Here is a 16,389-nt window from a genome sequence, read left to right on the forward strand (position 1 = left end):
TGGGGAAGGGTGAGGAAGAGGCTTGAGCAGAGAGGGCTTGGAAAAGCAGAAGATCTCTCTGTTCCCATGTTTCCTCTCTGCCCAACAATCCTTAAATTCTACAGGTTTAATTATTGAAAACATACATTTGCTGGGAAATGGGAGAGAATTGTGGGATTCTTTCAAGTAATATATTAAGAGAGAGCAAAAGGAAGTCTGTTTGCCAGAGGTGTTTTCTAGGGAGTAGTTTCAGAAAAGACAGCATGAGGAAGGAAGACGTTGTAGAGTGGGCAACAGAGAACAGGATTATCTGGCAGGCATTTTATTAGAGTCTATGGACTGTAAAACACCATATGGAGAAGCCTGCTGACGGCTCATTATTCACCGAAATCTCCTTCCCCCACCAACAAATAATCCTCCAGGTAGCAAAGGGACAGGGAAAATATGAATATACACCCCATGAAGGGGAGTGGGGGGGGTGAGACAAATCCTTGCCCCACAAACAGAGCCTGTCTGCTGTGTAATCACCAAAATGATGTAACTTAAATCTTTCTCCGCTGGATAAGCCAATCAAATTTTTTTTAAAAAAGAAAGAAAAATGGCTAAAAAGATGTGAATCAAGTATCAAAGGAGAAGAAGAAAAAAAGACAAGCCTAAAAGAGTCATAAAGCGATGAACCAACCCTTGAGTAGTTACAATGGATTGAATAATGTTCCCCCCAAATTTATGTCCCCCCAAAACCTGTGAATATGACCTTATTTGGAAATAGGGTCTTTGCAGATATAATCAAGTGAAAATGAAGTCAAACTGGATTAGAGTGGGGCCCATGTCCAATATGACTGGTATTCTTACAAAAAGAAGGAAATCTGGACATAGGCACAGGGAGAAGATGGTCATGTGAAGATGGAGACAGAGATTGGGGTTGATGCTCACACAAGCCAAGGACAGCCGGGGATTGCCAGCACCCACCGTAAGCTAGGAAGAGGCAAGGAAGGATCCTCCCCTAGAGCCCTCAGGGAGAGTACGGCCCTGCCAACACTTTGATTTTGGACTTCTAGCCTCCAAAACTATGAGAGAATAAATTTCTGTTTTAATCCAACCAGTTTGTGGTAATTTGTTATTACCACAAGGAAACTTGTGGTAACTAGCTCAAGGAAACTAATACAGACACTAAGGGTGTATTACTAAAACTTGTATATTAGTTACATTGTTCTTTCTTTACATGACAATTTACTCTATTCACATACCAAAAATTTAGACTTTTGCATAGGAAAATAATATTATTTACCCGCTCCCAGAAAAACATGGGCTTGGAGTTTTCTTCCACTTCTACAAATTAATAGGTACCAAACCCTCTCCCACTTCCTCTCCATTCCTCTTGTGATCATCATCATGCATTTACAAACTGGAATATCAGACTATGAGTACAGTTTTCAATCATGGTGTAGAATATTTCTCTGTGCTATGAGGACTACATGGAGATAAAATCTGCAACCCAACCTCATTAAGACTATTATCTCCTCGATGACAAAATATACTAACTGATCCAAGCCACAATGAGACCATTAGAATGATTACACAGATAATGTGGATAAATTACAGCATTTCTTTTAGGTATTGGTTTCTTTTCATTGTAATATATATTCAGGAATTATAAAGCATTTAGGATGAAATAAGTCTTGCTTCTCTAAGTTGTAGTAATGTCTTTTGAGGTGCTTAGAGGGTTTTTTCCTCTACCTCATGCTACTGATTGAGAATTCCTTCTCTAAATTAATTTAATTTGCATCAAGGGAAGTATAAATGGTAATGGCACTAACCTTCGGCCTTTAAATGCACTCAGAAATAATGATGATCAGAACAATCCTGCTGTGAGTTGTATGTTGGCAAAGTAGATTTATCATGCAATGGGGTCTAATGGGACCCAAGTATCCTGACTTAAGTGGAGGTTTTGGATGAAAGCCCAATTCTCAGCATTCTTATCTCGGTCCCAATGTCCAGGACCTGAATAAAAATTATAATCATAATGATAACAGTACCAAGAGCGACAGCTAACATTCATTGAACATTTACTATGTTATAGACACCATGCTAAGAATTTTACCTCATTTAACCATCACAAAACTTCTATGATATAGGTGCCATTATTATCCCCATTCTATAAGTGAGGGAACAGATTTAGAGATGAAAAACAATCGTACCTGTTGAGATCCACCCCAGCAGGGAAGAGATGTCACCCCAAAAGGGGTAAAGAAAGAGAGTTAAATGAAGTGACTATTTACAAAGTTGTGGGTAAAATTAGGGGAAACCAGCAAGCAATGGTGAGAGGCTAACCCCATCAGGAAGTTCTTACTATTGCAGGCTGGAACACTATAAGACCAGCCAACAGCTTTTGATAGAAGGACACAGCCACTGCCAAACTGTGACCTGGCAGGCAGGTGGCTAGGAGAATAAATATCCTGACCTCTGTCTCCCCTCTCTCTGATCTCCTGAACCATATCACATTGGTTGACTCAACTAGAAACCACAGGACAGGGGAACTTGGTGATGCAGTCTCTAAAGGCCAGCCTCCCAAATACAGAGCAAGGAGGAGAAGAGTGGAGAACAGATCTGGAGAGGCAAATGAAGTATAGGCAGCACGGTAACACACCCAGGACATACAACCACTCAATGTTGAGTAAAGGCAAAATGTTAATATGGGTAGAGCTCCTGCACTTAACCACTATACTGTCTACAGAGAAGGAAGAAAATTGTGATACAGAAACCAATGGAGGATGCGAGAGGATTTTTCTCTCCTCTACCCTTCTTGAAATCCACCTATAGCCCCCCTGCTCCAGCTGAACTCTTAGTCTTTGCAGAGAGCTCCTCTGATGCAGACAGAGAGGGTTTCTGCAGAAACAAGGGTACACACAGCCTTCTCCCACTGAAACGTAAGCTCTATTAACACAAAGATTTTAATCAGCTTGTTCACTGCTATATCCTTATAAATTCAATCACTGGGTTCCAAGAACTCTTTTGGACCAAGAGATGCTGAGCTGTCCATTTCAAAAAGAAACCTGCTAGCAACAGAATGTGATCACTGAAACATTCTGACCGCCCTGCTTATCTTTCTTGTATCCGCTCCCCTGTTTCTTTCACTTGTGTCGTTGTGAAATGGTGCTAGTCTTTGATTAACTGTTTAATATTTTTTACAGTGGAAATCTAATGAGTGCAACATGTCCTGTTTGGTGCTAAGAGCTTTATGTAGATTTTCTTACTTGATCCTCATCATCACATTCCTCTGAGATCAACACTATTATTATCCCAATTTTACTAGTAAGTAGACTGAGACTCAAACACAGGTATATCTTATTTCAAACACTGAACTTTAAACTACTTACCCCATTCTGCCTTTCTGACTGTTTCTCTATCACTGTTTAAAAGTAACAACTCCGTTGGTGAGGCCCAGACCTTGATGGTACTAGGCCCTCACACCCACCTTTGATGGCTCCTGAACCACCACTAAAGTCTGACGCAGGGGGAGAAGCTTCAAAATGGTGGAAGAGTAAGACGCGGAGATCACCTTCCTCCCCACAAATACATCAGAAGTACATCTACATGTGGAACAACTCCTACAGAACACCTACTGAACGCTGGCAGAAGACCTCAGACCTCCCAAAAGGCAAGAAACTCCCCACGTACCTGGGTAGGGCAAAAGAAAAAAGGAAAAACAGAGACAAAAGAATAGGGACGGGACCTGCACCAGTGGGAGGGAGCTGTGAAGGAGGAAAGGTTTCCACACACTGGGAAGCCCCTTTGCGGGCGGAGACTGCGGGTGGCAGAGGGGGGAAGCTTCGGAGCCACAGAGGAGAGCGCAGCAACTGGGATGAGGAGGGCAAAGCAGAGAGATTCCCGCACAGAGGATCGGTGCCGAGCAGCACTCACCAGCCCGAGAGGCGTGTCTGCTCAGCCGCCCGGGCGGGTGGGGGCTGGGAGCTGAGGCTCGGCTTCGGTCAGATCGCAGGGAGAGGACTGGGGCTGGCGGCGTGAACACAGCCTGAAGGGGTTAGCGCACCACAGCTAGCCGGGAGGGAGTCCGGGAAAAAGTCTGGAGCTGCCGAAGAGGCAAGAGACTTTTTCTTGCCTCTTTGTTTCCTGGTGCGCGAGGAGAGGGGATTAAGAGCGCCGCTTAAAGGAGCTCCAGAGACGGGCGCGAGCCGCGGCTATCAGCGTGGACCCCAGAGACGGGCATGAGACGCTAAGGCTGCTGCTGCAGCCACCAAGAAGCCTGTGTGCGAGCACAGGTCACTCTCCACACCGCCCCTCCCGGGAGCCGGTGCAGCCCGCCACTGCCAGGGTCCCGTGATCCAGGGACACCTTCCCCGGGAGAACGCACGGCGCGCCTCAGGCTGGCGCAACGTCACGATGGCCTCTGCTGCCGCAGGCTCGCCCCGCATCCGTACCCCTCCCTCCCCCAGGCCTGAGTGAGCCAGAGCCCCCCAATCAGCTGCTCCTTTAACCCCATCCTGTCTGAGCGAAGAACAGATGCCCTCAGGTGACCTACACGCAGAGGCGGGGCCAAATCCAAAGCTGAACCCCGGGAGCAGTGCGAACAAAGAAGAGAAAGGGAAATCTCTCCCAGCAGCCTCAGGAGCAGCGGATTAAATCTCTACAATCAACTTGATGTGCCTGCATCTGTGGAATACCTGAATACACAACGAATCATCCCACATTGAGGAGGTGGACTTTGGGAGCAATGATATACATATTTTTTTCCCTTTTTCTCTTCTTGTGAGTGTGTATGTGTATACTTCTGTGTGTGATTTTGTCTGTATAGCTTTGCTTTTACCATTTGTCCTAGGGTTCTGTCTCTCCGTTATTTTGTTGTTGTTGGTTTTTTTTAGTATAGTTTTTAGCACTTGTTATCATTGGTGGATTTGTTTTTTGTTTTGGTTGCTCTCTTATTTTATTTTACTTTATTTTATTTTATTTTATCTGCTTCTTTCTTTCTTTCTCTGTCTCTCTCTCTCTCTCTCTTTCTTTCTTCTCCCTTTTATTCTGAGCCGTGTGGATGACAGGCTCTTGGTGCTCCAGCCAGGCGTCAGGGCTGTGCCTCTGAGGTGGGAGAGCCAAGTTCAGGACACTGGTCCACAAGAGACCTCCCAGCTCCATGTAATATCAAATGGCGAAAATTTCCCAGAGATCTCCATCTCAACGCCAAGACCCAGCTCCACTCAACAACCAGCAAGCTACAGTGCTGGACACCCTATGCCAAACAACTAGCAAGACAGGAACACAACCCTATCCATTAACAGAGAGGCGGCCTAAAACCATAATAAGGCCACAGACACCCCAAAACACATCACCAGACGTGGACCAGCCCCCAGAAAGACAACACCCAGCCTCATCCACCAGAACACAGGCACTAGTCCCCTCCACCAGGAAGCCTACACAACCCACTGAACCAACCTTAGCCACTGGGGACAGACACCAAAAACAATGGGAACTACGAACCTGCAGCCTGCAAAAAGGAGACCCCAAACACAGTAAGTTAAGCAAAATGAGAACACAGAGAGACACACAGCAGATGAAGGAGCAAGGCAAAAACCCACTAGATCTAACAAATGAAGAGGAAATAGGCAGTCTACCTGAAAAAAAATTCAGAATAATGGTGGTAAAGATGATCCAAAATCTTGGAAATAGAATGGAGAAAATACAAGAAATGTTTAACAAGGACTGAGAAGAACTACAGAGCAAACAGACAGAGATAAACAACACGATAAATGAAATTAAAAATTCCCTAGAAGGGATCAATAGCAGAATAACTGAGGCAAAAGAACGGATAAGTGACCTGGAAGATAAAATAGGCGAAATAACTACTGCAGAGCAGAATAAAGAAAACAGAATGAAAAGAATTGAGGACAGTCTCAGGGACCTCTGGGACAATATTAAACGCACCAACATTCGAATTATAGGGGTCTCAGAAGAAGAAGAGAAAAAGAAAGGCACTGAGAAAATATTTGAAGAGATTATAGTTGAAAACTTCCCTAATATGGGAAAGGAAATAGTTAATCAAGTCCAGGAAGCAGAGAGTCCCATACAGGATAAATCCAAGGAGAAACAAGCCAAGACACATATTAATCAAACCATCAAAAATTAAATACAAAGAAAAAATATTAAAAGCACAAGGGAATTTGGTAAAGTAGCAGGATACAAAATTAATGCACAGAAATCTCTTGCATTCCTATACACTAATGATGAAAAATCTGAAAGTGAAATTAAGAAAACACTCCCATTTACCATTGCAACAAAAAGGATAAAATATCTAGGAATAAACCTACCTAAGGAGACAAAAGACCTTTATGTAGAAAATTATAAGACACTGATGAAAGAAATTAAAGATGATACAAATAGATGGAGAGATATACCATGTTCTTGGATTGGACGAATCAACATTGTGAAAATGACTCTACTACCCAAAGCAATCTACAGATTCAATGCAATCACTATCAAACTACCACTGGCATTTTTCACAGAACTAGAACAAAAAAGTTCACAATTTGTATGGAAACACAAAAGACCCCGAACAACCAAAGCAATCTTGAGAAAGAAAAACGGAGCTGGAGGAATCAGGCTCCCTGACTTCAGACTCTACTACAAAACTACAGTAATCAAGACAGTATGGTACTGGCACAAAAACAGAAATATAGATCAATGGAACAGGATAGAAAGCCCAGAGATAAACCCACGCACATATGGTCACCTTATCTTTGATAAAGGAGGCAAGAATATACAGTGGAGAAAAGACAGCCTCTTCAATAAGTGCTGCTGGGAAAACTGGACAGCTACATGTAAAAGAATGAAATTAGAACACTCCCTAACATCATACACAAAATAAACTCAAAATGGATTAAAGACCTAAATGTAAGGCCAGACACTATCAAACTCTTAGAGGAAAACATAGGCAGAACACTCTATGACATAAATCACAGCAAGATTCTTTTTGATCCACCCCCTAGAGAAATGGAAATAAAAACAAAAATAAACAAATGGGACCTAATGAAACTTAAAAGCTTTTGCATAGCAAAGGAAACCATAAACAAGACAAAAAGACAACCCTCAGAATGGGAGAAAATATTTGCAAATGAAGCAACTGACAAAGGATTAATCTCCAAAATTTACAAGCAGCTCATGCAGCTCAATATCAAAAAAACAACCCAATCCAAAAATGGGCAGAAGACCTAAATAGACATTTCTCCAAAGAAGATATACAGATTGCCAACAAACGCATGAAAGAATCCTCAACATCTTTAATCATTAGAGAAATGCAAATCAAAACTACAATGAGATATAATCTCACACCAGTCAGAACGGCCATCAGCAAAAAATCTACAAACAATAAATGCCGGAGAGGGTATGGAGAAAAGGGAACCCTCTTGCACTGTTGGTGGGAATGTAAATTGAAGCAGCCACTATAGAGAACAGTATGGAGGTTCCTTAAAAAACTAAAAACAGAACTACCATACGACCTAGCAATCCCACTAGTGGGCATATACCCTGAGAAAACCATAATTCAAAAAGAGTCATGTACCAAAATGTTCATAGCAGCTCTATTTACAATAGCCAGGACATGGAAGCAACCTAAGTGTCCAACATCGGATGAATGGATAAAGAAGATGTGGCACATATATACAATGGAATATTACTCAGCCATAAAAAGAAACGAAATTGAGTTATTCGTAGTGAGGTGGATGGACCTAGAGTCTGTCATACAGAGTGAAGTAAGTCAGAAAGACAGAAACAAATACCATATGCTAACACATATATATAGAATCTAAAAAAAAAAAAAAAAACGGTCATGAAGAACCTAGGGGCAAGACGGAAATAAAGACACAGACCTACTAGAGAATGGACTTGAGGATAAGTGGAGGAGGAAGGGTAAGCTGTGACAAAGTGAGAGAGTGGCATGGACATATATACACTACCAAACGTAAAATAGATAGCTAGTGGGAAGTAGCCGCATAGCACAGGGAGATCAGCTCGGTGCTTTGTGACCACCTAGAGGGGTGGGATAGGGAGGATGGGAGGGAGGGAGACGCAAGAGGGAAGCGATATGGGGACATATGTATATGTATAACTGATTCACTTTATTATAAAGCAGAAACTAACACACCATTGTAAAGCAATTATACTCCAATAAAGAGTTTAAAAAAAAAAAAAAAAGTCTGAGGCAGCTCATGGCCTGGCTCTAGCTCTGCTGGGGTGAGTCAGGATACCATCAGCCCTTGACCCTGCCAAGCCTCAGTCCCTTCTCTATTATGCCTCCTACGTAGGCTACTTCAAACGCAAACAGCTGCTGTCTCCTCAAGCTCTCAGTGCCCTGATCCATCAACCACCCCCTTGATGAGTGCTGGAAAGTTTGCTTTGTGGTGCAGACTCCCCAAGCAAGCAATGAAAATGCCTGTTCAACTTTACTGATTTGGGGAGAATAATTGACTAGTGCCTCTCCTCCCCCTGCTGCCTCTCTGAACTATTTTCACACCAAGGCCACATTTCCCACCGGCCACTCCCAGGCAATGCCTGAGCATGGCAGAGGCGTTCTGCCAAGATGTGGGGATTCTCTAATACGTGGTGTTGTTTGAGGACTCTTCATTAGCCTGCATGAACTTTTCTTGAAATCACATCACAATACAAAACTAGACTCCTCTTTCCCATCCACTTTCTTTCTCTCTCACATTCCATAGATATCAGACCTACGTGTGGCCTGAAGCCTCTCCCCACCTTCTCCAGCTCCTTCTCCCAATAAATCTCTTACATGTCTAATTCCATCTTGGCATCTGCTTCTCAGTAGGCATGAACTAATGCAAGTGATACTGGAGGTGGTCTGAGAAACAGGTGGTAAGATAAGAACATGAGACTGGCTTACTCATCACAGTAAGGCAAAAAGGATGCTATCCTGAATGGTAAGTGGAGCATAGATAGTTCCTGACACAAGTTGGCAGCTCAGTTGCTAGAGAATTCACTAGTGGTTACCTGGGAAAATGTCTGAGTGGAAGGAAATATCTTTGCAGATTAAACAATCCAGACATTTGAAAGATGTGAAGTAACAATAAGAACAGTGGAGGTGACTACTTATTTCTAAGTTGTTTTGATGTCCTACAGAGGGATGACGAGAAACTGAGCCATTAACAGGCGGTTAAGAGCTGAGTGTGAGAGCCAGAGCATATCTTTGGTAGCTCACTAAGAGGTCCTTAACCCCTGAGCAGAAGAGCAGACACAGCAGAGCAACATCCTAGAGATCTAGAGATCTGACAGTTGAGTGTCAGAGCTCCAGAGATGCTTGAATGCTCACTCTGTTAGGCTAAGAACACTGGCTGGGAAAAACTGAGTCCCTGAAATATGGCATGAGGCCATCTGGATGGATGCCCCTAAAGACGCTGGTTCTGCAGAGCCCCTTCAGGCTGTTGGAACTGTGTGTCTTCTCATTTGGGGGAAGGGTGAGAATTTCTTTACTTGTGAGGAAGATAGCTCTATCTCATTAGGAAGAAATAGGGAGTGGTACGGTTGTTGCCTGGGAGTTCTCACGGGTGTACAAGAGTGTATATGGACCTGAACAGCTTCCACTGGTGACCCCACAGCCCTTGCCTGGGCCTGGTGACCACCTCGCTGCAGTTGCCCTATCATCAACACTGGTGCACTCCAGGACTTGCACTGGAAGTGGCAGCCCAACTCCGTCTTCATGCCTACCCACCAGCTTCAGCTTACCTACACTCCAAAGAGTTACGTCCTACTGCCTGACAATGGCAGACCAACTCTGACCCAAGAAACCCAGCAAACATCTCAACCATCAATTGCAACCACACCTACCACAGTGAGGTCTGAAGCCTGGCCTTGGGGACGGAGCCTCCCTTCCAAGCTGTTCCTTTCACGGGTATGCTTCCTTAGTCCGAGGGGTTCCTTTAGAGTTCTTTTTGCATCCTTATAGTTATTGCATCCCTTATATGGTTTAATCATTATTTATATTAAAAATCCCTTGTTCATATTACACTGTAGTTTCTATTTCCTGACTAGACCTAGACTGATACAAGTATCCAGAATGTACATCAAATAATCCAGAATATAAGATTAAATGAGCAAACATTGATTGTCCACGCCAGTATATTTACATCTAATATCTTGGTAAGGATCCCAGGTGATGCAACAAACTCACTGCTAGAATAGCTCTTAGAGGCTTCTAAAAAAACTATGGCCAATGCTGAGAGAAATGGAAATGCTTGGGTTGCCTTGCCTGATGGTAAAGGAGGAAATAAAGAGGCTAAGGGAAGTGGACATGCTGGGATGAATATATTAAAAGGCCAGAAGATTATGTTCTACAGTGAAGTCTAGAGAACAGAACGTATCATTCACTAAGGCCATTAAAATGTCAATGGTGGGAGGGGTGTGAGCAACAGTAAATATTCATGGTGGCCCTTCTCTGTAGGCTGGGCTCACTGTAGGGGAGGCAATCATAGAGCTGAGCTCAATAACATTCAGCCCCAAAGTACTAGAGGCTACATGGGGGTACTTACCCACCAGAAGCCAGTTACCATAATTACTACATGCAAGACCAGAGGGGCAGCCAAGAGGTCTTGATGCACAGGGAATTGCAGAGATGGTTAACATAACATGGCGGCGTCTGTAGGGGCAAAATAGACCACTGAGAGACAAGGATGCTGCTTTACTTCTACAATCAGAAAAAAAGTACCAATCCCTTGCTCAGTTTTCAGATCCAGAATCCCTTGACTTGAAAGGGTCCCTTGAAAGAAGAACACTACAACACTGCTATAAGGACATATTGTAATGATTTCCCCTGTTCTTCCCCAATGGGATCTATGGGCATATACTTGGGTGACTGGATATACTGGGGAAAGGGGAATACCCAGACATATCGAGGCTACTGGATTCAGAGTCTGAATTGACAGTGAATCCCAGAGGCCCAAAGCATCATCATGGTCCCCCTGCTAGATTGGGGGCTTATAGACGACAGGTAATAAATGCAGTTATGGCTAAAGTCTGGCTTACAAGTTTTAGAGGCCTAGCCAGTGGTCATTTCCTTAATTCTCTACCTTATAATTGGAATTGACATGTTAAGCAATTAAAGTAACCCCCATATTGGGTCCTCAGCTTATGGAGTAAGACCTATCATAGTAGGGAAGACCAAATAGAAACCTTTGAAACTGCTCTTGTCTCAAAGACCAAGACAGTAAACCAAAAACAATATCACATACCAGGAGGGATGGTGGAGATCAGTGCCACTATTAAAACCTAAAAGATACAGGGATGATGTTCCCAGTTATATTTCTGTTGAATTTGGCAGTCTGGTCCTTGCAGAAACTAGATGTCTCCCACTAAGCCTTGGGCATCTTCACACAGAAACAGAGCACATGTTGTTATTTTGTTGTAATGATTATTGGGCACTCAAATTTCATCATTTGAACTCTAATTTATCACTCAAGTTATTGAAACTTATAGATCATATCAAATTAGAACTAGAGAGAGCAATATGGGTATGATTTTAGATAAAGAAGATTACCTTCTGGACATACTATAATCATCCTAACTGTGTTCCATCAGCAATACACTCCACAACATTCTCCAAAAAGGCACATTGCTGCTTGGTGCTTTACTGCTCCAAGCTCCTGTACACGGACTATTATTCACCCTATATTTTGCCAGGTACACTACAGCATCTATTTTAAGACTCAACACAAGAGCTACCTTTTCCGGGAAGTCTCCCTGAAACCCCATCCACACACTAGGCTAGTTTAGAGGTCCTTTCTTGCTGCTCCAGTAATATCTCCTGAAGTTTTATACTTGCCAATAATCTCTCACCTTGTTTTATCATTGCCCATTAATATATCTGTCTCCCCACTACGCTGCGAGCTCAAGGGCAGGGATTGTATCTCATTCATCTTTGAGCCTCTGTGATTTAGAATAGTGCTTGGCACACGGTTGGCAGCCCATAAATACTTGATGAATGAAAGAATAAATAATTTAATAAATTTAAATATTCTGTGTTGATGTTTGGATTGAGTACCAGTTCCTCAGAATGCAGCACTCTATGAGCGATTTCTTCCAGAACACGTTAGACTGTTTCATGAATGTGTATGTAGGCACATTTCCAATTTATCCTTTTGAACTGGAACAATACCCTGCTCCAGACCACCCAGCAAGAACCAGTCTGTGCAGTCACTGCTCTGTAACCAGACTGAAACATCAGCTTTCAGTCTATTCTGGATGGAATCCTCGGCACAGTCCTCTCCACAGAAGGTCAGATGACCTATCAACAGCAGAACTATTGACTGGGGGTATGGCCGGAGCCTGGCACCTGGCTCACTTTCCACAGAGGGGCCGAGTCTGCCAAAGGTCCCTTTAGGTAACACGGTTCTTTACTCTCCGCTTAAAGCATCACTTTACCAGGTTCCACAGAATTATGTCTACCGTGTGCCAGAGAGAAGAAGGCTCTAACATGGCAGTGTGGTCAGTTGTAGCTCAACCTCAGAAACTACCTTAGGTCAGATCTTGTACTACTTCTCAAGCCACACAAGCCTGCTCTTGCCATCTGGAAGGAGCTGCTGCAATCAAAGCTACAGCCAGGATCCAAGTGTCCTGCTTATAGAAAGCCATGCATTACAGCACAATTAACATAAGTGATTGAACCTTCAAACATCTCTACACAGCAATGAATATGGTGGTTACCCTTTTGTACCTGCTTCCACTGTCTGATTTAGTCTGCCCAGGTTTGAAGTGTAAAAATATGAGACATCAATAAATCCAGATGTATGTCTTAACCAGTGCAGAAAGGATCCAACTATACATTAGGACCAAACAACAGCACCATCATTGTTCCATCCTTCATCATTGTTCAGGGGTGGGAGGGAAAGAAGGAGGAAGGTGGCTGTTGAACTACACTAACTTGTATTCTCATCCAGGCTCTACCACTTCACAGCAGTGTGACTGTGGATAAGTCACTTCATCTTATTAATCCTGTTTCACTGCCCATAAAATGGGACAGTCTGTTTAACTGCAAAACTTGAGTTCTTTTCATCATATCATGCTGCTTCCCATTATAAGACATGATCTTTGCCCTTGGATAGCGAAAAACAGAAAAACAAATAATTAAAATACAATCTAAACACCTCCCAGTTGCTCATGGAAGGCTTGGCCCAGGTTTCCAGGGAAACATCACTGGTTTAAGATTTAGAAACAACATAAACCAATGTCTTCCCCAGTCTCTGATACAGAACAGACTATGGAATAACAATATCATGACCACTTAAGTTCAGCTGGATCAAAGCTACCCACTTAGTCACCCTTCTGGGAGCCCCTACAGATACCAAAATCCACAGATGCTTAAAACCCTTATATAAAGTGATCATAGTACAATGAATACAGTTGGCCCTCCAGACATCTCAGCATAGTTGATGCCAAAATAAATCTTAACTCCACTAGTTACTTGACTGCAGCTTCTCATCTACACAGTTGACTTTATAATACATACCTCACAGGGTCAGAGTGAGAATAAAATATGATAGTGTATCCATTCAAAAACATTCCACAAATAATTATTAGGTAACCATTCTTAAGGAGTCTTAAGTGAATGCTCATAGCAGAGGCCTGACACAATATACTGCTCTATAAATAGCAGTCAATAGAAATAGAATTCTGATAGCTAGAAGGATGTTCAACTGTATAAAGTCACAAGGGAGACATTCTGAACCCCTTGTCTACAACAAAATGCTGTGCCTATGGTCCCTAATAGTCTTTATTACACAATTTTGTGGCCATGGGCACACTCATAAATATTATTTCAAAGTATTTTAGTTCTAGAGGACTCCAAGGATAATTTATACCAACCCACAATAAAAAGCTCCCACTGATATATATACTTTTAATGCCTCCTATGTATATCATTTCTTTAAACTTAAGAAAAAAGAAGAGCATTTAGTTCCAAAACATATTCCCCCAAGTTGGATGATACTACTTATTATCTATGCATGGTTTTAGGTATATCAACCTAAACTGCATTTTATAGAATTTCTTCTGGCTGAGCGTCTGTTTTTCTCATTCCACACTGAGTAAGTTATCAGGTCTAATTTTGAAATATGAGAGCTATTATCCAAAATGCACCAATATTTCCAGGTGCGCTTTATGGAAGTGTAGAACTACTTCTCAGAAGCATAAAAGTTGTTGAAAAATGCTTTAAAGTGCCAACAAGTTAGACGTCTTATGAGTTGAGCAGGGTCAGGCTCAGAGGAGTTGAACCCCGAGGTCCATTTGCCCCAGCCCCACAGTCATGATGGGCCTGATGTCCAGACCTCTGACACCTTACAGTCAAAAGGGAATATAATACATTCTATTTTGAGGGTTAAAAGCTCTACTTTACTTCATGTAAGCATTTAAAATATACCACACGATTTTAACTCCATTTGGCACTTTATTGGTTTATACCCTGCAAGTCTCAAAACTAGCCCAGGCTCTCTCAAATTCAGAGAAGATCTGGAGGAGAAGAAACCGCTTCAGGCAGCCTTTATATTCTAATACATTTGATCCGCAGAGCTTCAAGCGGGAACGTCAGTGATCTTCTCTAGTGATCAGACTTTTGGAAAACTCACATAACTGTAAGTCATGAGACTGATTTATGGCAAAATCCCAATTCAGTGATTTACTATTAGAAGTACAGTATACAGCTTACGCACAGGTAATCAGTGCATTTATACGAAGGACAGGAAAGATGTTAGGAAAGCCTACTTAGGGAACCCGTCATGAGGAGAAAGCAGTTTGCTGATTTTGTATCTTTTATTTCTTTAACCAGCATTTACTGAATACCTAAAATGTTCTGGGTTATATGCCAGGTGCTGTTCAGAAAAAATAAAATAAAATAAGACAATTGCTTTGATTCATGGAGCATTTATACTATGTCAAATATTTTGCAAAAATGATCTCATTATCTCATTTAATTATTACAAAAATGTGAAATGTTACAAGGCCCGCTTTAGCAAATGAGAAAGTTGAGGCTCAGAGAAATAAACCTGCACAATTACACAGCAGTAAGTAGCAGGACTAGGAATCAAATCCAGATCTATTTTTCTGCCAACTCTAGCTCTTTCCATCACATCATGCTGCTTTTAATTTAATGCAGGGGTCAGCAAACCAAGGCCTGTGTTCAAATCCAGCCTATAGCTTGCTTCTGTAAATAAAGTTTTATTGGAATACAGCCATGCTCCTTCATTTATGTTTTACTGTGACTGCCTTCTCTCTACAGGAGCAGAGCTGAGCAGTTGCAACAGAGACCATATGGACTACAAAGCCAAAAAGTATTTAATATCTGGCTCTTTCACAGAATAAGTTTGTTGAACCCTGATTTAAGACATGATCTTTGCTCACAGAAATATCAATCTAAAGTGGAAGAGAGACAGGAAAACAAATAATTAAAATACAACTTAAAAGCCTTCCTAGTACACATATGGCTATCTTAGCCTGGTTCCCAGGAAGACAAAACCTGAGGCAGGTTATGTGCTAATGCTCTATTAGCAAGTGCAATCTCAGGCACGAAGTGGGAAGTAAGGCAGGGAAAAAGAGGAAGCAAATACTAAGTAGTGCATTACCCAGATTGGCCAGTCTCTGAAGAACACATAGGTGGTTGTCAGCCATGTGGGATATTTCCAAAGAGGCTGTTGGGAACAACTGCATCTCAGAACAGTCCTCACCCCTCAGGGGAAGCTGAGACCACCAATGGTATTGGAAGATGAAGTGAACTGCAGAACCGGTGGAAGCCATCACTGTGGCTGCTCAGGCTGGAAAGCGACACCAGAGACCCAGGGGATAAAAATGTCGAGCAAATAGGGATTGGTGCACAAACTGGTCTAGTACAATTCACCCCGTGCACCTCTCAGATCTGTTCTCACCCTTTACTATAACCAAATCTTATACAAGAACAAGATGTCCTCACTTCCTCCCTGAGAGAAAAGGTGTCTCATTCTTGAAATTAATGGCCAGTTGTAATCTCCTAAATAGACTTCAACAGGATTATCAATCTAAGCTATAATCACTGATGCTGCAGCAATTGCTCTTGGAGCCATAGTTAATAGGGATAATCTCCCTCGTCTACCTCATTCCAGACTTCCCTTTCCCTTGGCCAGCATTGTACTAACTTAGTGGAATTAAGCTGATGATCATTCCCAAGGGGTCTAAACCCTAAATTGTCTTGCCATGGTTGATGCAATTACCCATTCACACTTATCCCTGGCCACAGAAGCACCAATATACAATCCAGTGATTTTCTTGGGCATCAGACATAGTTTTTCTAGACCCTCAATTTTGTAGTCCCCATACAATTCCTCATGGTAATTAAGGCTAGTTATCTCAGCCTTTGTTGGGTCACTTTGTTGGTTG

Source organism: Balaenoptera musculus, chromosome 12, assembly GCF_009873245.2.
Source record: "Balaenoptera musculus isolate JJ_BM4_2016_0621 chromosome 12, mBalMus1.pri.v3, whole genome shotgun sequence".
NCBI lineage: Eukaryota > Metazoa > Chordata > Mammalia > Artiodactyla > Balaenopteridae > Balaenoptera > Balaenoptera musculus.